General features: G+C 38.5%; 1 long non-coding RNA gene across 1 annotated transcript; it reads right to left on the bottom strand.

The window, feature by feature from the left end:
- Positions 1-12,174: 12,174 nt before the first annotated feature.
- On the bottom strand, positions 12,175-17,600 carry LOC147652682 (uncharacterized). The gene is made up of 3 exons (XR_015288320.1): positions 17,469-17,600; positions 17,015-17,102; positions 12,175-15,104 (listed from the first exon to the last, which is right to left on the bottom strand). It is a non-coding gene; the product is annotated as an uncharacterized LOC147652682 (long non-coding RNA).
- Between the last annotated feature and the right edge of the window lie 3,979 nt (positions 17,601-21,579).

The following is a 21,579-nucleotide window of genomic DNA, read 5'->3' as shown; positions in this document are numbered from 1 at the left end:
TAACTTAGAAGAGCAAAAGATATTAAACTGCTTACTTTTTCTTCTTGAGGAATTATAACATGTATCTAACTCTTTGCAACTGTTAGGATCAGGTTCCCTCACAACAAACTCTGCACTTTAGCAGGCTTATTAATCTTATCCTTAACCATCACACCTTGCTGTTTGCTTCAGCATTGTTCACCCAGATCCTTTGGTCCACCTGTAAAGAGTCCTTCAAAATGTCCCAACTTTCAGGAGATGCCACTCTGTAGCTACCCTTAAGGCAGGCTGAGGGAAACCCTATCAAAGCCCTTGGAGAAATCCAGGGAGACAACATCCACTGCTCGCCCCATATCAGCCAGGAAGGTTTCTTCGTCATAGCAGACAATCATGTTTGTCAGGAAATATTTGCCCTTGTTGAATCTGTGCTGGATTTTCCCAAAAACATGCTTATCTGATTGGGATGGCCCCAGGAGGATCCATTCCATAACTTTGCCAGGGACTGAAGATTGATGGCCCTATAATTTCTTTGGTCCCCCTTTAGCCCTTTTTGTAGATGGTGTGATAGATAGTATGATATCGACCTTCTTCCAGCCTTCTGAGATGCTTCCTGATCTCCAAAACTGCTCAAAGGTTATGCAAAGCAGCCTCATGAAGAGGTCAGCCAGCTCCTTTAATAACCTTGAATGGACATTTTCTGGACCTGTCAATTTGTAAGTGTCAAGTTCCTGTAATAGTTCACATACCAATTTTTCCTTCACTGACAGAGGGTATGCAAATGAATGAGTGATGGAAGTGTGAGAAGCTTGTATGTGAAGCAGGACTCTTTTTCAAAGACCAGGTCTACTTGCATGGGCACCTGAAGTAGGCTGACAAATTATTTCACTTATTTTCTGTGTGTATTTTCAACAGTTTCAGTTTTTATTAAACATGCTGATACCCTGTTCATACTGCACAGGAATTTGTAATCCATGAGTACTCTAATTTTAGTGGGATGCATTTCTTAGAATGGCCTTCCTTTTCCTCACAAATGCTTGGAGAACGTCAAATTCAAATTAATATTTGAATCTTAGACTTGGAAATTAGTTTTAAAATTGTATGTATTCGCTAGAAAAATAGAAGTGTACAGTGTGACTTAAGGCTGTCATCTGAGGTCTCTGACAGTCTTTCCAAAATTCAGATGCTCACAGGAAGGGTTCAGAAAGCAAAGATGTACTGAATCAACAAAAGCTCCAAGGAAACAAGATTGTTTTGGACAGATCAAAAGGTAACCTGCAGTCAGAGTTACAAAATGAGGAAAATAGTGAGTTTTTCATCTGGCCCTAGTGTCCACCAATAATGAGCTGCAATTTTTGGAAACAAGCCCCAAAATTCATTGGGCTATTTGTGTAAAACCTGAGATTGCTTATCTAGGGTTATATTTTTTTGAGTTATTCCCCACTTGTGATCATGTATTATTAAAGAATATTTTCTGTCTTTATCATATAAAGAAAGGTTCATGAAAGAGCAGACTGGTGCTTATATCCAGGACTGTCCCAGTCAGACCTTTACAGTTTGATGTTTGCACTGTAAAATCCAGGTGCCTCACTTTTATTATAAAATTTATATTGGATGTTTGCTGCAATGAACTCTCACACCCTCCACTCCTACTTTTATGTTCATATTGAGAAGGATTCTATTTTTGCTTTAAATATATCCAGCTACAAGCCTCTACTTACTGTCTTAGTTCCCTCTTTATTGCTGCATTGATCATTCCTTCTCACATTCTCATTTGCAACCTAACTTTAAAACACATCTCTCTTCCCCAGTTGTTGGTACTGATTTTCCACCACAATTTAGTTAACTGCAACCTAGTAGGTATCAGTAACTTAATGTTTAATAATTTTTCCCCTCTATCTCTGTGCATATGGTGGTGGGCATGGGGAGGGATAATGCATTATTTTTTAAGGTGCTTTTGTAAAAGGAATGGATTTTTCTAGCTCCTCCAGTGGAGGTTCTTTTTGTTTCTGAGGTCACCAATGAAGAGTCAGGAAAAAACTTACTGAAAAATAAATTCAAAAGCTCTCCAGTCTCTGTAAGAACAGCAATAGCTTTGCAGAGACAGTAAGTGATGCTCTCTGATAATCAGTTTGAATGGAAACTGGAAATAATACATTTGCACCTTGACTACTCTCCTATGATTTTATCACTTGAGAACGTAAGAAAATATTAATTTTTTCAAGTAAACCAAGACAATTAAATATATGTGTGTTTTCATCCTTGTTTCATGTTCTACTAAAGCCAAACCACATTTTCTGCACATGTTTTCTCCAAGAATCAGAGTGAATCTAAACCACTACAGAAACACAACCACTTTTTCCTCTGAGCAGCAAAATACCTTTGTGACACCCAATCCACTCTTGTCCATGTTAGGTTTATTTGCTACAGTCTATGACTAATGAAACCTTATGAAATAATGTGAGGTACCCATTTCAACTAATGAAACTAATGCCAGAATAAGTTGTGTGGTTCTACCTCAATCTTTCATTGAAGATGAAAATTGAGGAGCCCTCATTCACTGCTTTCTCTAAATATTGAAAATGTTCTTCCCAACAGCAGAGTAGAACTTGAATTAGGGGACATTTATTCCCAATGGTAGCTCAAATGATTAATGTGCAACAGAAGTGAATTCTTGAATCCTAATAGAAAGAAGGCTTAGGGTAAGAAATTTAAGATTTTGATTTTGCTTCTCTTTTTCTTCTCTTAAGATTAATATTTTATCTATTTGAATAACTTTGTTGCTTTTTATGAAAAAAAAGAGATTAATTTGAGGTGGATAGGGTGTGCTTCAAAGGATACTGATAAAAACTAAAGACTGCAGTGATGGTCTGTTCTCATTGTGCTAAAAAAAGATTTTTTTATAAAAACATAATCTTACAACTTCTCTCAAAAGTACAAACTCAAATTTCATTTAGAGGAAATATATTTTTACAATAAAGCCCAAGAAAAAATAAGTTATTTAACTTATTGTATATTCGTTTATAATGAAGGTTTTACCTGCTTGAACCTCCTGAGGTCCTGCCCGGTTATGTTTATGAGAATGAGTAAACAATACTCTTACATACTGCAGAATCTTTGTTTAGAAATGTAATTTGGGAACCAGTTGAAGCTTAAGTGCAGAGAACATTTTAAGTTCAGGTTTCAGACAAATGTAGCCCAACATTTTAGATGTTGAAATCCATCTGTTGGTGCAGGTTTGAGGATCACAATGTAGGAACTGGGTCATCCTAGGCCAGCTCTTTTGAATGAGCACACATTCAAACCATGGGGCTGCCACTAGAGTTTGGAACATGGTCTCCATACAGAACCTGTGATTTTGGTAGAAGGAAGGCCAGATTTGAACTGTCTACAAGTTCCCGTCATCTGACTACACCCAAGCCAAAAGCCTACTCAAGAAAAATTCAAAAAATCCCCAACTTTTCTTTGGACCATATAGAGTCACAGCAGACTATATAGAGCTCTGCCCAAGACCCCCTTTGCTGAGCAATGAGCTGCACTCAGCTTTACAGCATTTCACAAGGTACCATTAAAACCAATTAAAAAAGGAAGTGCTGCTGCTGAAAGGAAGCAGTTTGTTCTGTAAATACACAACATTATAATACACTGTAGGCCCTGGAGAATACATGGAAGGTAGGAGGAATATCACTGTCTGCTCACCATCTTTTTATGCACTGGGCTCTCTCTAGATCTCTTCCCATTCCCTGATGTTGGTGGCATACAGGCTTAAGTGAAGTTTTGATCTGGCTGAGTATAGCCACTGTTATGTTCCCAGAATAAACTCATGTGAATTATGTTTGCTGTAGTAAGGCAAAATAATTCATTAGGAGCCTTCCAATTCATGCTCCTCACTGTGCATTGTGTCTGTACAGCATCTGCAGTAAAGAATCTGTGAGCAGTGATTACTCACAGGTGGATTACACATTTAAAGGAGATGCCCAAATTAGCCATTTGAGTTCTCTACATTATGAGGTGAAAATTAGATGAATTTCCTTTTGAAGAATCCCTGATTATGCTGTGTGCAGCCTGTATGAAGGTTAGGGTGCTAATTCAAACATTTAAATTAGAACCAAAAATGTGGTGTGTAACTGTCCCTGTGGTAAAGGTGTTTGTGGGCAATATGGTTTTAATTGTCTTGGCAATGCTGGGGACACTGCTTTATTGCCTTTGAGTATTCCACATACATAAAATTAATGCAGGGTAGCTAACTTGTGATGACTATAGATTGAGCAGCATCAGGTAGCCAGGACAGAACATGAGAGTTACACCAGTCTGTGACTTAAGTACATGACCCAGATCTGGTGGTGCCTTGCCCCTCCATCACCAGCTGATCCATTTGCAGTATTTCAGAGATCTGGGCAAGGCAAAACCTATTCCTAATTTTGAAGTCTTTAATCCAATGCTAAGGAACAGCATTGTTAGACTTGTAATTATTTGGAAATGTAAAATACCTAGCTCTGCCTTAAGCAGACAATATTTTCTTAAGGGGATTTAGGATTGGTCTAAACTTTTGACTTCCTTAATGTAATTGCCTGGTAGTAGCTGTCTGACTGTGTGAATATTCCAGCTTGTGCTAACAAATATTTTTTTTGTCTGGCTTTCATATTTCATGCATATTAGCAATTCATAAATATGTTAAGAAATTCTCCAGACTGTTCCTTTCTCTGACTATAGATTCATGACCAAATGCTTGCCTGAATCTTAGTGGCAAAGTATTTCAAAAAACACCACCTTGCATTCCATATATCTTAAAAAGAGAGATTTTTTTCCTTCTTTCTTCCCCTACCCTTTGTGCTGGTTTCTACTGGAATAGAGTTTATTTTCTGCAGAGCAGCCAGTCTGGGTTTGGATTTGTGCTGGAAGCAGTGTTGATAACAGGGACTTTTTAGTTACTGCTGAGCAGAGCTTACACAGGCTCAAGGCCTTTTCTACTCCACACCCCACTGGGGAGGAGGTTGGGGGTTCACAAGGGGAGGGGACAGGCTATCCAAGGGATATTCCAGATCAAATGGCATCATGCTTGGGGTATAAAGGTGGGACAAGAAGGAGGAAGTGGGGACACTTGGAGTTGTGGTGTTTGTCTTTTCAAATAATCACTGTGTGGGACTGAGCTCAGTTTTCCTGTGGATGATGCCTGCCCATTAGTGAATTAATTCCTCATTTTGCTTTGCTTGTTTATGTGGCTTTTCCTTTCCTGATATTAAACTGTCCTTATATCATCCCTAAATTTTCTCATTTTTATTCTTCTGATTGTTTTCCCATGCATCCCAACAGGGAATGAATGAGTGGCTTTGTGGGGGCTTTGTTGATGGCTGGGGTTAAACCATGACAGCCTCCTACTCTATTTAAGGGCAATGTAACATCACTACAAAGGAAACTTCCTTTTTTACAAACCATAAATCACTGATTTCCCCCCTACAATAATCAGCCTTTCCCATCTGGGAGGCCTTCCACATTTACCATTTGTGTTATAATCTCCACTGTATTTCTGCCTGCCACATTGATTTATCCTTTGCTAACAAATCAGTTTGTATGAAAAAGCTGCTGCATTCCCATTCAGTGTTTGATGAAATGTTTGGGTGCACTATAAATCATACCTAGAATATAAGCACATAGGAAGATGAAGTTAAGAAGGAAAGTGTTTTTTTAATAAAAATTTACATGTGTTTTATTGAAAAAATCCAGTTTCACCGCTGCATTCCAGTGCTGATGAAATGTTGCTTTGGGGGGATACATGTAGGTTAGGCTGAAGGATAATCTTCTCTAACAGCTTCCCCTTCCCATTCCAAATTATGGAATCTCTCATAGGAAATGTTAGACAGTTGGTTTGGGGATGAAGAAACAGGTAAAGTGTTTACGTGCATAGAGTCCTCCCTATCTACTCTCCCATTTCTATCAGTAAGGAACAAAGCCTTAAAGCAGAAGACAGGAAGAATGAAGGGGTGATTTTTGTTCCAAACATATCCCAATTCCTCAGTGTGACCAGGTGCAAAGTACTAGGCCTCTTTTCAGTTGAGATTTGCTTCTGTAAGATGGAGGTGATAATGCTACCTGGCAGAAGTGGTATTTGGAAATAAAGCAATCAGAACATATTTGAGAGCTTCATAAATTAATCACAGTGGTAGCTGCAAGATCCACCACTACTTGCTGTTAATTTAGTTCCCCAAATACAGGATAGTCTGCAGAACCTCTGCTCTGAAACTGCCTGAAAATAGCTAGAATCATTTAGATTCAATGATTAAAATCAGAACCCCCTAATGGAGGGAGGAATACAGGGACTAAGGTCCTGATGAGACAGGAGTCTCAGTACAGGATAACTCTCTAGCCAGTCAGGACAAGGTGCTCGTGGATCATAGGGAGAAACCAGGTTCAATTCCTGACTGTCAGAGGATGTTGGCTTCTCTAGTTTATAGTGTTTAAATCCTTGCATTCATCTAGTCCTAGATCTAGGTAACTTTAGCATGCAAGCCTGAGTTGCCATCAACTGGCAGAATATTCAGTCCCAAGTCAGAAATATTGCATACCAATTGCACAAGGAAAACAAAGTGCCTGTGAACAGGAGGGACAAATCACACAAAAGTATGTGCAGATGCTGTTTATAAAGGCTTAGGAGAGAATCCCTGTCTCATAAAGAAAAGTTCCTGGAAGATGGAAAATGTCTATTAAAATCTAGGCTACATCAATTTTTTTCCCCAAAAGAGACAAAATGAGATATGTTCTTTCCATTAGTCACCCTAATCTTTGAGTTCCAGAACTTTTATTTCCCTTTCCTCTATTCCAATGAATAATTAAGCATCTAGTGGATTAGGAAAGATTGAAGGAGGCTGACCTGGCACATGAGCTATGAGTCAATGGTACCTTATTTCCTAAGAAGCGTAGAAGCAATTTTTTTCTGATTCTTCTCCATTAACATCTTAATTTCCCAGTACAATTCCAAGAGAATTAGATTAATCACTCTCACCAATCTGCCAATTTTAATCAGAAACAATGACTGCCTGTGAATAATAATTTTTTTCTTTGTAGCTCCAGATGTTTGTTGAGAAAACCACCACTTTCTTTGCCTACACTTAGCACCTACAAGAGGCTTAGTATTAAGTTTTTGACTTAGCAGAGTCTTGGGACTGAGAAGAACTTGGGATTTGGAAAACAGGCCTTCTGCTTCCCTTAGCTGTGAATATTTGCATTCACTTCTGCTGAAACCTTTTCTCAAACAGTTGGGTCTGTGGCCGCTCTGGAGACGTGTTAAACCAGGTGGCAATGTCTGGGCTGGGAGCTCCTGCAAAATTTACAGCTCTGGAGATGGGGACAGCTCTCAGGAAGGATGGATTTTGAGGTGACCTGTGAAGATCTTGGACAGAACTGTAGTGGCCAATTCAGTCTCAGAAATATCAAGGCCATTCTCACAAAAAGGCAATTTGAGGAGTATCAAGCATGCTGTTGTACCTTCCAAATCTTTTTGTCACAGGCTCTTTACCTTGGTATCATTATACAACTGTTTTTCTAGCTGCTACAGAGTCCTTCCTCCACCTGCATATTTTCCTTCAGTACCTCTCTAGTTTTGATTTTTTTTTTCCATACAGCTTATCCCTGCTTTCAGTCAAACCTTTGTTTGCCAGCAGGGGAAAATGCAACTCAGGGTCAAAATCGTTGACTGCCAGACACTTATGCTGTGATATTTCTTTCTCTATGTTTTTTGTGTTTTAAAAAAGTGAATTTTAAATAAAAAGATACCTATAAGTTAGTACTTGAAAAATTGCAGCATAAGAGGAGATTAATTTATAGCTAGTTTTATGCTGAGGAAGTAATTTTGTAAGTCTGCTACCATTCAGCACATCTACCAAAGTGTGTATGGAGTAGCACATACATCTGCCCTGTCCTTTGGAAGCAAATCCTTGTTTGATGTGCCAAACTCTTCTGGAACAATATTAGTTTTGGTTCTTAGGTATCAGCAAGTGTATTTCATATTATCAACATAACTTTTCAATTTATGCATTTTTGGGCAGTGGGCATACTAGAATATGATCTTGAACATTTTCTGTTTTACACTTTAATATCTTGGATGTAAAAGAAGCAGTTCTGTTCTAACAGTAATTACTGCCAGTAAATAAATGTATTATCTTCTGTTTTGAAAATCTTCCTTTACCTTTGTATTTGAGAGCTCTGTACATTAATAAGAAAAAATCCCATACCGTACCTTGAAGCAAGGGAACATGAATTTTAAAAACAATCATTGGATCATTATTTCTAGCTACAAGCTTGTCATCCCCATGACCTATTGTATTAATAAAGCCCCAGAATACTAGCTGGCCCTGACAGACAGAGCAGTGTACTGCATGTTTTATGAACTATGTATGCAGCTTCTGATTGCTATAGAGACACAAATTCATACAATTGCCTATCAAGAACCCGCTTCTCAATCATAAGTTAACATCCATTTAAATTAAAGAAGTTTGCCCTTCTCAGAAAGAAAATGAAGGAATCTCACAGCTTCTAACAGTTTGATTTATTTTAACATTAAAATATTGAGAACATCAAATTTTAATATCAGCGCTGTCAATTTATTCATAAGATAAGTACAATTCTTACACTCAAGAGCTCAAAAATGACTTCATTTTTAGAAAGAAATTTTTTGCACTCTATAGGAAGGTGTGCAATTCCTTCTTTCAGAGGACTAGTGGATTATCTTCTTTCAGAAGAGGCTGAACTTGTGATTCTTATTTTCTCTGGGTTTTTGTTTTGTTTTTTTTTCATAAATAATCTCTCATTTATTTCCCCTTTCACTGTTTAGCAGCAGGGAACTGAATGCTTCTTTACTGTCTTGCCAATAATAATTAGAAATAGAAAACTAATTCATGCAACAAAATAAAAATCAGCTAGAAATTTAACCCAGATCTCATCAAAGTAAAAATGCATTTTTCTCATTATAATAATCAAAACTGTTCTTTCTCCTGTGTTCATGTTCCTATATTCTACCTAGGGTCTCTATATCCACTGCTAGCACTTTTATTTGTAGACAGTAGCAATTTCTGGGCTTCAAGAAGTTCCTGTGCTCCTGGTTTATAGCTCCTGCATGGAGCTCTTTCACACAGATCAAGCTCTCTCACTAGACAAGATCATCAAAGGATAATAAGGAGCAATATTATCATTATCTTTCAACAGCTGGGAAATCGAGATTTCATTTGAGTACATTATTCATCAAGGCCTCTGTTGGGTCTTTTGTCATGCATACAAGAGACATTATATTGGAAAGGTACCTACAAGTCCAGGTAACTCTACTTAAATTTACTCTGTAGAGGCTACTTATGTATGAGTACTGATGGTTCAATTAAGATCTAACATTATCTTGGAGACAGAGAATGCTTTGATCTGGAAGGAGATAAACTAATTAAAGGTATTAAGCTCCTCTTGCTTTACTTACCATTTCAGGAGACTATGTTGCAGCTAGGAAAGCTGAGGGCATACTTGTCCTTTATAATCAGGGTTATAGGATAACATTTGTCTAGGTCTGCAGCAGTGATCCAATCTACTGTTTCTTCATAAAAAATATCAAAACAGATAAATGAAACTTACAGTTTCTCAGTTAAAATCTGGAAGAAGCAGCTGGGACCTTTGTTGTGACACAAGGTAAGCCTGAAGAAGAGCTTGTCTGGGGGGAAAAATGCCTTAAGGAAGAAAAAGGTCAGAAAGATTGTGATCTATGCAGAGAGAAAAATAAATCAGATTTGCAGTGAAAGAAACAATGGGGTTACCAGAACAAGGGGAAATCTCAGGATAGCTGCATAAACTGAAGTGATGCAACAGATCAGTTCCTGCACAGAGCACAGGCTTAAGTAAATTTTTCACTACTGTTAAATCAAACCCTCTACAAAGGTGCATACCAGACATTTAAGCTTGTCTACTTTTAGTTTCTAGAGGGGGAGGTACCAGCTGGATCCAATTCTCATTCCAGCTAATAGCTGGGACATGGAGTGTCTTGAGCCAGATGTGCTGCTTTCAGGAGAGCAGAGACATTTTCATAGCAAGTTAGAAAAGCAAAATCAGAAAAGGAAATAATACTGTTAACCAGATAGGAAAGGCTGATAGCTGGCAGATACAGAGTATCCATTTTGCATCTGCAAAGAAACTGAGGTTGCTGTTTTTTCATAGTTAAAGGCCCAAATGTCATAAATTTATAGGAAGACCCAGTATCTGTTTTGCACATATCGCTACGCTAATGAACAGAAGTATTATACTGTGAAAAATTCAGTGCTGTTAAATTTAAAAGTCTTATGAAAGGGGATTTTGTCCGTTTCCATGCTCCACCATTCTCTTTAATTGCAAATGCATAAGATAGAAGAAAAGCAGAAAATGCCTTTGAAATGTTCTGAGCTGAGGTATGGTGTAATACAATACAGAGGTGTTAAATATAAAAATTTCTAAAGCAGATAACCTTTTCATTCAATTTACAAAAATTAAACAGTAGAGCAGTTATCCTTTTCTAGTCATAAGGATTACAATGCATATTATTTAATATTTTTTCTTTTCCAAATGCCTACTCACCTTAAAAATGTGTTTAGCTGTTTGCTTTGACAAACCCATAAATTCTTGATAAATTTTTATTTAGAAATAAGTCAGGAATGTAATTAAAAAGAACTGATATTCAGTATTTACCTCTCTTCTCTAACAGTGATGGATTGAGGGGTGGATAGAAAAATGCATATTTGTATCTCTGTAAATAAAAATATTAACACATGGATTATAGCTAGTGATAATATTAGTAAACCCCAATGTGCTTTACAGCTAAGATATCATTCTCCAGATGTACACAGACCTTAGAAAAGAGGTCTTAACAGCATTTCAGATCTCTGTTTGTTGATGACAGCTGTGACAAAAATATTAAAGATTGATTCTGAGAATGTGTCTGTCAACATTTTCCACTTTTTCTGGCAAGTGTTGTTCATGTATTTTTTCTGTTTCAGAGGCACTATTGCAAAATAGTCTCTACTCTTGATGCTATGTGCACTCATCCATATGAGTTCATTCATGTTTTCCTACAGCTTACATTGTGCTCTTTATTTGTAGGATTCCTGAAAATATTTCAGAGAAGGAGGAATTTCAAGAGAATACTTTAACTCTGCAAAATACTAATTCACCTCTTTCATGTTGTTGTTGTACTGCCCTTGTACCAAACCCTAAGAAATTATTTACTTGTTTTTACAGCAAATATTTAAATATCTTCATGCTCTACATTGGAATGAGAGTGTGGACTTTAAGTCCTTGTTGTGTAGCATAAGAGTGTGGGTGCACCACTCAATCCTAAAGAAAAATAACAGATTCTGTAGAAATAACATATGGAAGATAAACCACAAGGCTTGCTGCACACCTTGAGTGCTAGAAAAGGATTGTGGTTCTGCATGACAGACGGGTTCCCTCCACAGACCAAAGACCATATTCTTTGTATCTGAGTGCATGAACATGAAAATCTATCCACACAGAGACACTACAATTTGAAAAAAAAGAAAAAACACATATGTCCTGAACAACATAGTGAAGGAAGAATTATCAAGGTGTCATGACTATCATCGCTCAGACTTAGTTAAGAATTAACCTTAAATAACTTAATGATTGAAATATATCTATCTCAAAAACATAAACCCCATTTTGGTTTAAAATGACTGGAAAATGTCATGGGGTTTGGTAACAAGTCAGTTTGAACTCCATTGTAATGCTCTTGTTCTGTGCTTTACTTTTTCAATGCCTGAGAAGATTTGAGGAAGAAATACGACATTTTATAAAAATATGAGTACACTGACACCCAGAAGTATGATGCAGTAGCTGTGTGCAGTATTTCTGAATTTATGTGGGAAGGTTTTGTTGTGAATAGTGTTTGATAGGTTACATCCAACTGTTACCTGAGGGCTGAAGCAGTCAGAGTATGGACGCCAGTACAGAAATTCACAAATATTTGAGTTCTGCAGACTTAGACTGGTGAGTGCTGTTCTAACCTGATCTACTTTGCAAGTCTTCATTTAGACAATGTTTGCTACACTAAAAAATATTTTCTTAACCTGAGGAAATCATCAAAAATGGTGTTATTACTAACTATAAAATATTTTATATTACACAGAATTTAGGCTCTGAATGATGCATCTAGTAAAAGCAAAATGAAGCATACACGTGTTTTAAGAAATATTTTTAATGTTTTCCCTGGAAGAATTTATGTGACATCCAAAGTCCTGCTGTGCAGAATCACAGGTAACTCCATTGTGACCGAGTATATATTTAGTCACTTATGTTCCATTTAAAACTGATTTTTCCACAGGTCCCTGGAGGACCCAGTTGGTTAGGGTTTTCTAGATGACACTTAATGCACCATGGAAGTACTGTGCTTATCATAAAAAAACCAGTCAAGTAAATTTAAAATATGCCTGGGAGAGGAAATACTCATGACAGAAGTGCCTTTTGATTAGAAAGCATGTGCAGGAAGTTCACCTCAGCTGCCAGCAATTCAAATCTGCTCTTCTGTTTTACCATAGCTTTTAACATTAATTTGCTGCCTCTTTCATAACTTCTGTTGAATCTGAACCACCAGATGCAAGAAAAAGTGCAGCATATCTGGTCATTAAATCTGATCTTGTTTGTTGTGTTTTCTCTCTAGATTAAGTATTTGCTGCACCAAGATTACTGACTGAAAAAAAGAAGCAAATGAAAAATGAAACCCAACAAAAAGCCTAATTTAACTTCAGATCTCTTGGTTACTTAGGTTTTGTTCCTGGGTTGCCTATTTCTCTGCTCCCATACCCTTGTCCTCAGTAGTCTACAGATTACTAACTACTCTTTTCTGACAGTATTTGCTTTGCAATCTTTGCCTCTGGGTGATGTACTTTGATCTCCCTTTCCCTTTCCCTTTCCCTTTCCCTTTCCCTTTCCCTTTCCCTTTCCCTTTCCCTTTCCCTTTCCCTTTCCCTTTCTCTTTTTCTCTTGTGGGGCCATGAGAAGCACAGAGAGGCACACAGGTACAAAGGCAGGCAGTAGGAGAGGAGGATGGAAATGGAACCCTCCAGCGTGAGAGTAGATGTGGGTGTAGTACAGGAAGCCAAGGCATCTTGATGGTGACATCCAAGTACCCTTGAGCAGCAGCTGCTGAGTTAGGTCACCTCCTTGTGTCCCAAGAAGGTAAATGGTCTTCATTTGGAAAGATGACCAAGGACTTTTAACTTCCACTTACCAAGACTTCTCTGTTCACTCTTAGTTTATTGCTTGTGTAATGCTTTCTGCTAAGTCTTTAAAAGGTGAGAATCTGGCAAGTGCTTCACTGAAGAGTTAAATGGGGTATAGAAGGACAAAGGAGGATTTCATAATATGGGCTATAGAATCTCCATGCACCATTACATTGCAACTGAAGCACAGGACTTATAGGATATATATCTAATTTGAGAGGCTGCCCTGTTAACCTTTTATGCATTTGCCCACTGTGGAGTGAAGGTATGCTACTCTTTCTACCTGAAATATTTAGACTAAACCAAACCTTTGAGCATCTTAAAAGTTCTCTCTGGCCAGAAAAAAGGGCATTTTTGAGCTGCTTGCACCTTATATCAGTGACCATAAAAACCTTTGGGGACATCACTATGTATCTCTAAGTTCTACTACAATAAATAAAAGAACAAGGGTAGAAGTCTTCATTGGTAAAGTACTTAAAGCCTGACAATCTGACAAGAAGTTGAGCAGAGCCAGCTTCTTTGTTTTGACAAGGTTTTCCTCCAGGATGATCAATGAGAAAGCCATGTTAAATGATGACTCTTCCTTTCCACTTTGATGTGTTTCCTCTGTCAAAGCGAGAGCGTTGGAAAACGCTCTCCTCCACTTGCCATTTTGCAAGTAGCCTGGCAGTCAGATCTGGGCTCTCTGCCAAAGATGGTCCTTGGCTTTACTCTACTATTTGTTTCAATAAAACTTGTGTTTCATAAAGAGAACCCAGTGTGTAGAATAAAAACTTTCAAAAATTTAGACTTCAGTTTTGCATCCCCAGGTGTGAAGAAAGTTTGATGAGTTAAAAAATAGGCCTTCCCAGAAAGGGAGGGTATTAAACAGGAAGGTCACAAATCTTTTTGTTCTTTTTCATGAACACATATTAAACGAGTTTCCAAAACTAATGGTGCAATTGTGCAATGGTTGACATATTTCTCATATCTCATGAACTAGAAGTCAGCAAGCTGACTTCTGAAGCTTTCAAAACCATTCATCTATCACTCTGGGTATTGATCTTTGTGCATTGTAGGGAGGTTTCCATCATGGAAATATGGCATTAAACACTATTTCAATTATTTGCCCTAAACTACTCCAACCTTTTGGTTTGTTGTTAGATTTCAAGGGTTGATGTATTGGTCAATCAATTAAGATGGATTACCAGCATTTATCCTAGCAGTTCATTTCAGTTTTACCAGTGTTTGACGATACAAACCAGAATGAACACTAATATGATATACTTCATTTTACAGGCTGCAAACACAAAACAATATTGCTATCTTCCTTCAATTCCTCTGGAAAGGAATGGAAAACAAATGTTGCAATAAGTCTCTCACATGTTTTGTGTTCCTTTGCTTGTGACTCAAGGACATTCTAGATCTTGCACTTTTGCTCTGGCTCTGGCTACCAGCTATCCTGTAGTCTTCCAGTTTCAAGTTGCTGTTGTTGTATTGTCAGAATCAGTGAGTCTTCAGTGATGGCAAATTATTGTTTGTAGCCATGTCTGTAGGTATTAAAGTCTTCATGAGGATCTGCATAGAAACTAAAATGAAGCTAAATGGAAAACTTCGCAATAAAATTTTCAGTGCCAGTGGAGAAAGGAGTCAGTGTCTCCCTCCTGATGTTGACTCTTGTCCTTGGAATGGCCCACTGGGCTGGTTTGGCAGAAATGTTTGTACTAGCTGCTATGTGGTGGGCTGAGGTGGGGAAGGAAGAAGGTGGCAGAAGGCCAAAAAAGAAAAATGTCTGGGAAGCTGGTGGTGTCAGTAACCTGGGGTGGTTCAAGCAGTTTCACTGCTGAAGTTTTAGCCACAGCCTTAGAGTTCAGCATTTCGGTTTCCTGGCAGATCAGGTTTCAGGTTTTCCTTCAAGACACAATCAGATACAGCTGGGTCAGAGCCTGGAAACAGTTCCTGTCTGGGTTGGGTTTGACTTGGCTGTAACTAAAACCACAGGAGCTCTTTCACAGGACCAAGGACTTGGAAATGAATCAGACTGAGGTTCAAGTCTTGTCTTATCTTAAAGTGATGTTATCTTTAGTATAAGCTTATTTTTTGTGTTGCATTTTGCATGTGTCCCACTGATTATGGGGTTATACAAGAGGTAGAGTTAAAAGCAAAAGCTTTCTCCTGCTATTTACAGGATATAAAAACCATTCCAAAAGTAAATCAGTTGCACTTGCAGTGCTAGTAGAAAAGCCAATCTGTGCAGCAGCATGCACAAGATAACTTACTGTCACTCTGTATAAACTTGGCAATTTACTTAAAAGAATGTAATTCAAACTATTAATTTAGTAAATACCACAGATTTCCATTGAATATTAGTGAGTTGATGAGCCCGATTTAGCTGGATATTATAATTAATTGTTCCAAAAATGCCTAAGCAAAGGAGTATAATCAAATAATCAATTATCCAGTGGCTTTTAATTGAGATAGCTACTTCTATTTTTTATTGTCAGCCTTTCAGAAGTTTAGAAATCCATTTTAATGGATCAGAAAATTGTATCCATGTTTATGGAGATATAAATACTTTAAAACAAGGACAAAATTCATGTCTGGTTCAAATGTATGTCATAGACTGGCATATATAAGAAAAATACTCAATTTACTCTACTTTCTAAAGTTAATGATGTGTGTATATAATAACTTAAAATCTGATGTCTTCAAGTGCTAGCTATGGATTTTCCAGAACAGCTGGATACAAGATGCATGCTAATTCAGAGAGCAGCTGGACTTTCCCTGCTGTTGTGAATAGATGGGATTGAAATGGAAGGGTGCTACCTACTGCCAAACATAATTTTCAAGTGTTGTGTTCTCCTGGGATGTTTTGATTGAATTAAGAGGTTTCAGCTAGTTCAGCCAGTGAGAAGCAATGGGTAGCAAAAGGTTCTCTACACATTACTGGACACAAGATGCAGGACTTTTATTCATTTTTAAGTCTACAAGTGTAAATTCCTAAAGTACTGTAAGGATTGTCCGAGCTTTTAAAGTCATATTAGATGTTTCCATACATTAAAAAGACATCCAAATATTGGACTGTCCCCACATACTACATTATGTATTTTTCTAACTCCAAATTAGGATTTTTTTTTTTTAAGAAAAAAAACAAAAACCTGCATGACAAAAATCAAGAAAAGTGTTACATATAATGACTGCAAGTGTCAGAAGAAAACATCCTGTATACTTTAAAATTCTTTTATTCTTACCTCCCATCTGTCCTGCAGGATTTCACTGTTTTTATTCTTGTCAGACTGCTTTATCCCCAGAGCAAGTATGACTTTATTATTCCAATTTTTACAAGTTTGAGTTCATGTCATTTTTTGGACTGAAATCTTTACCATCTCTTCTTCTGTTTACTCAGCATGAATATCTGGTACATTCAGTAATTCAGTTTAGCCTTATCAGACTTGGGTCCCATGGTAACAGTGGGGAATATCTTCATTATTAATAATATTACGAGTACAGAATACGACTTATGGAAGCTGTGTCTGCATATTTGTGGAGTTTCTCTAGTGTTATCTGTCCTCTGCTAATTAGAATTAAGCTGACAAAGACAGAGTGAAAAGGAGGGAGGACATTTTTGTTTTGATTGTTAATTACAGTCAGGTCTTGTCTATACTGGACATTGCAGCACAGAAGAGATACATATAAGCTCAGCTCAAAATTAATGTGCTGAGATAATAAAAGGAATTTAGCCATTGAGATATGGATCTTCATGTAAGATTCCCAAAGATGATGAACTGGGAAGGCTAGGAAAAGTGAAAAATTAATCTTACCAAAGTTGGATAGATTCTGTGGGATATACTGGCTGATTTGCTGTCACATAGTATTATTGTTGCTCTGTCTGCTCCATACCATCACAGCCTGGAGGAGAGTAATATAAATCTTTTATGAATTCAGTTGAACAGCTTTCCTATGGAACCAATCTACAAGAAGCTTGGAAATGGATTTAGTGCAATGCAATGAAATTTTGATCACCTTCCACATAACAGAAATCATTGGGAGTATTGAGAGCTCAGCTTCTCCTGGCCAATATCAAGAAGGAGCTGAAATTTCAGCTCAGATAGGCTTGCATACACAGCACAAATATTCAGTGGTGAACTGCATGTGTTTTGCATGTAGCAATGTCTATGAGGGAGTGGAAAGTATTTTGCCAGTATTTTTGTTTTATTTGACTGCACTTTTGACTGTTATGTTACAGGAGAGAGAAATTAGATGTAACATATCTACCTTCAGATGTGCAGGAATTCCTTCATGTCAGTGCTGCATTCATACTAGGCCCACTGTGCTCTTCTGTCCCATGGAGTGGAATATGTTTCACTTGTGTGTTGGGGCTCTGGCACCACTTGATGGCCACATGTCAAGGCTGCAGGTGGAAAGAGTTGCTTTCAACAGCTCTTGGAGGGAGAGCCTCTTGGGAGACTCTTTTCTTCATATGTTCCTTGTTGGGGAGCTTCACTGCTGTGCTGGGACCTTCCTGCAGGTCCATAATTCAAGATAGCCGTGAAGTTGAGAAGCTGTGTGATGCACTCTGATACATGGGTGAGATGCTAGTGATGAACAAATGTGAGGCAGAAGTCAGCTGTGGGTTTTGTTTCAATGAAAGAGGCTTTCTAAACCTGAAATAGTGAAAAAAATTAGTTTCTTTCCCCCAACAGCCTAAGTAGTTGGATTTTTTTTAAGACTTGAATTATTTTTAAAGGAAATTAGAGAAAGTCTGAGTGATTGTTTTTCACTAGTGTCTTTTACTAAACAGACAGTCCTAGGTTCTGCTACACATTTTTTCCATTGAGATACTTAATATTTGCCTGGAAGCTTCTACATCTGAAGTAAGCAGAGAAAGTGGGTTTCCACTGTTTATATCCCTGTCCTGAAGAAACAGCCACAGAGGCACACCAGAAGATATTCACATGCTGAATCTGGTATGGAGTTTGGAAAGTACACCTTACAGCCAAACTCTGAGCCACAGCATATGCTGCTGGTATTTATAAAAAAAGTCTATGTCAGATAATAAGAGTCCAGCAAAACAAAAAGAACAGGCTGGAAGAAGACCTCAAGAAAAGATAAAGCACAGCTTGTTGATAGCATCAATTTGTGGAGGTGTTCCCACCATCACGCTCTGAGGCTGTCCAGGGAACCTCTTTCTTTTTGCAATATCCAGAGGATCTCAATAGGGGATGAAAACAGTTGTTTCTCATCTATTCCAGGTAAAATTTCAGAATGTTTGGGCCCCTTGGTTAAATGATTCCTACAGCTAATGCTTATAATTTCCCCCCCTCCCCACTTTTGTTTTTTCTTGAACAAAATCTATTCAGTATCTCTCAGGCTAGAATGAATTTATGCTCAGCATGAATAGTATTCCCTGCCCCTTACATCAGTGGGAGCAGGAGCAGAGCTTGATTTGGAACCAGTGGAAATATTGGCAGGGATTTGTGTGTAGCTGTGAACTGTACAGGCGGATAATAGCATGCAGCAGAAACACCTAGTGAGCTGGTGTAGTGATGCTGGCCCGATTCCTGACACCCACCAAAGCTGCTCACTCACTCCCCTCTGCAAACTGGACAGAGGAGAAAAAATTTAAGTAAGGGTTCATGAGTTAAGATAAAGATAAGGAGAGATCACACATCAAATACCACTATGGGCAAAAAAGGCCCATGTTAGCCCACTTAGAAATACCAAGTGAATTTATTACTAACAGCATCAGAGCAGGATAATGAGAAATAAATAAGCCCTTAAGAACACCTTCCCCCTCTCCTCCCTTCTCTACTTCCCAGCTCTGCTGCCTACCCCAGCAGAATAGGGAGACAGGGAATGTGGATTATGGTCAGTTCATCACAAGTTGTTTATCCCACTGCTCAGGGACAGAAGTCATTTCCCTGCTGCACTGTGGGGTCCCTCCCATGTGAGACAGTTCTCCATGAACATCTCCAGCGTGGCTCCATCTCACAAGCAGCAGCTCCCTGAAACCCCTCTGGACACTAGTCCATCCCATGGGCAAGAGTGCCCCTCAAACTCCTGCAGCATGGGTCACTCTTGCATGGGGTGCTGTCCTTCAGGGACAGCCTGCTCCAGCCTGGGCTCCTCTCTCCATGGGCCTCCCATGGGGTCACAGCCTCCTCTCAGGCATCCACCCACTCCAGAGTGGGCTCCTCCAGGGGCTGCAGGTGGATCTCTGCATCCCCTGTGGATCCCCATGGGCTGCAGGGGTGCAGCTGCATCACTATGGGCTGCACCACGGGCTGCACCAGGGGCTGCAGGGGAACCTCAGGAATCAGCAGCACCTCCTGCCCCTCCTTCTGCACTGACCTTGGTGCCTGCAGAGCTGTTCCTGTCACGTGTTCTTACCCCACTCTTCTCTGGCCACAATTAAAACTGCACAAGCCCTTTTTGTTTTCCCTACTTCCTAAATCTGCTATCACAGAGGCTTTACCACTATTTCTAATTGTCCCAGCCTTGGCCAGTGGCACATCCATCTTTGGAGCTTCCAGGGATTGACTCTGCTGGACATGGAGGAAGCTTTCAGCAGCTACTCACGGAAGCAGCCCCTGTCGCCCATCTATCAAAAACCAGGCCATGCAAACCCAATACAGTTGGATATATAGGGATTTCTTTTTTAAAAGGACAAGCATCACTTATAAAATCAGCAGTGAGGATACAGAAACTAAGGAAAGAGAGCATAATGGAATTTTGACTTTTCTCTGGTTCATTTGGCAAGTTTTAGTCATTAAGTTAAAATGTGCAGTTAATTTTGTGTTACTGAAGGAGGTAGTCATTCCATGATGTTCGTTATTCTCTGTTTTCTGCTTCTGTATTTCTCAGATATACATCTGTCTCTCATTGGTTAGGAAAAAGATGAAAACCTTATAGTTCAGGTGTACAGTTTTGACTTTTTTTATCCACTTTGCCCACATCCCTTCCAATATGGACAAAATAAGGGATTTTACTGTCAAAATAAGGACAAAAAAGGGGAAGAGCAAATAGAACAAAATTAATTAATTCAACTTCTAGAATCAACTGTGATGTTGATTATTTCTTAATGGTTCAGATAGAGTCACTGAATGTAACATTAATAGAAGCAAGATTCATAGGTCTATAGACAGTTTTGGAAATATAACTAATACTAGTGTTTACCTAATATTAATTGCCATTACCAAGTGGTTAATGGTTGGAGAGGAGTCGAAAGAAAATGTTAAGGCCCTCCTTCATTGGCCTAAAGGGGCAAGGGTTACACAGACCCTGTGTCTCCAAAGATACTAGCTGGCTGTGGCTGCCAGCTCCAGGGATGCTGGAGAAGCCCTCAAGGGGATACAGACTTGGCACTTGTGATCCTCAGGCCAAGTCACAGTTGCATGTGAAGCAGAGGTCCTTGTTATCCTAAATGCGTGTCCAGGTCTTTTTCTGATGCAACACAGCCCTGAATCTTGAGCTAACAAATCCCTTATTAGGAAAAGAGGTATCACACAGACAGATCCATGTGATGTGTTGTAAAAATGGTTGCCAGAGCCTTTGAAATAAATGTGAAAAGAAACAGCTGACATTTCAAAACTGAATTGCAAATCTTGTAGCCTCGCAAAGTTACAAATATGCAAATCTTATTACACATCTCCTGAGTGACTACATTAAGGTGATTCATGAAGATACAGAAAATTCATCCCTGTCAGCTGAGGCCAAGAAGGACAAATTGCCCAGGAACAGCCTATTATGCTTGCTCTTAGTACTTTTAAAATGACAGCTGACATTAATTTCTAAGATGTTATAACGCACAAGGGAAGATAACATTCTCTGCTGTTATTGAGCTGTGAACACCTGCATTCAATAATCATTTGCATATCTCCTCTTTAATTCAAGGATTTAGATTCCCTTTATAAATATTTACCAATTAAGCAGCTCAACAAACTAAGCAGTGGGAACATATTGTTATATTTTATAGCTGTGCAAAGAGTACTGCTAAGTTAAGGGATTTATCCATAGTTTTACCAAAAGTCAAAGGAAAGTGAAGTGTCAGGTCTAGGGTGTTTAGCTGTATATAGGCTTCAGTCAGTCCATTTTTTGCATATATATTTATCCATGAGTGATATACTCATCAAAATGGAGAAGTTATTTTTCAGGTCAAGGCTTACAAGCTCATAGATTTTTTTAATAGAGAGATGTGGATATTTTGACCCTCTAGTCTGACCTCTTGTGGAACACAGAAGGTTTCCATCAGTAGCTCTTGCTTCACCAGAGTCTGTCATGAACTACAATATTTCTAGAGGAAAACAAAAACAACAATAAGAAATTACAACTCCCTCAAAACTCAGTGATTCTTTGAAGGTTCTGTCAATGGAGAATCTGCTGTAGA

Source organism: Cyanistes caeruleus, chromosome 6 (genome assembly GCF_971803275.1).
Source record: "Cyanistes caeruleus chromosome 6, bCyaCae1.hap1.1, whole genome shotgun sequence".
NCBI lineage: Eukaryota > Metazoa > Chordata > Aves > Passeriformes > Paridae > Cyanistes > Cyanistes caeruleus.
Note: the sequence above shows the minus strand (reverse complement) of the source record. Positions and strands in the feature narration are given on the sequence as shown.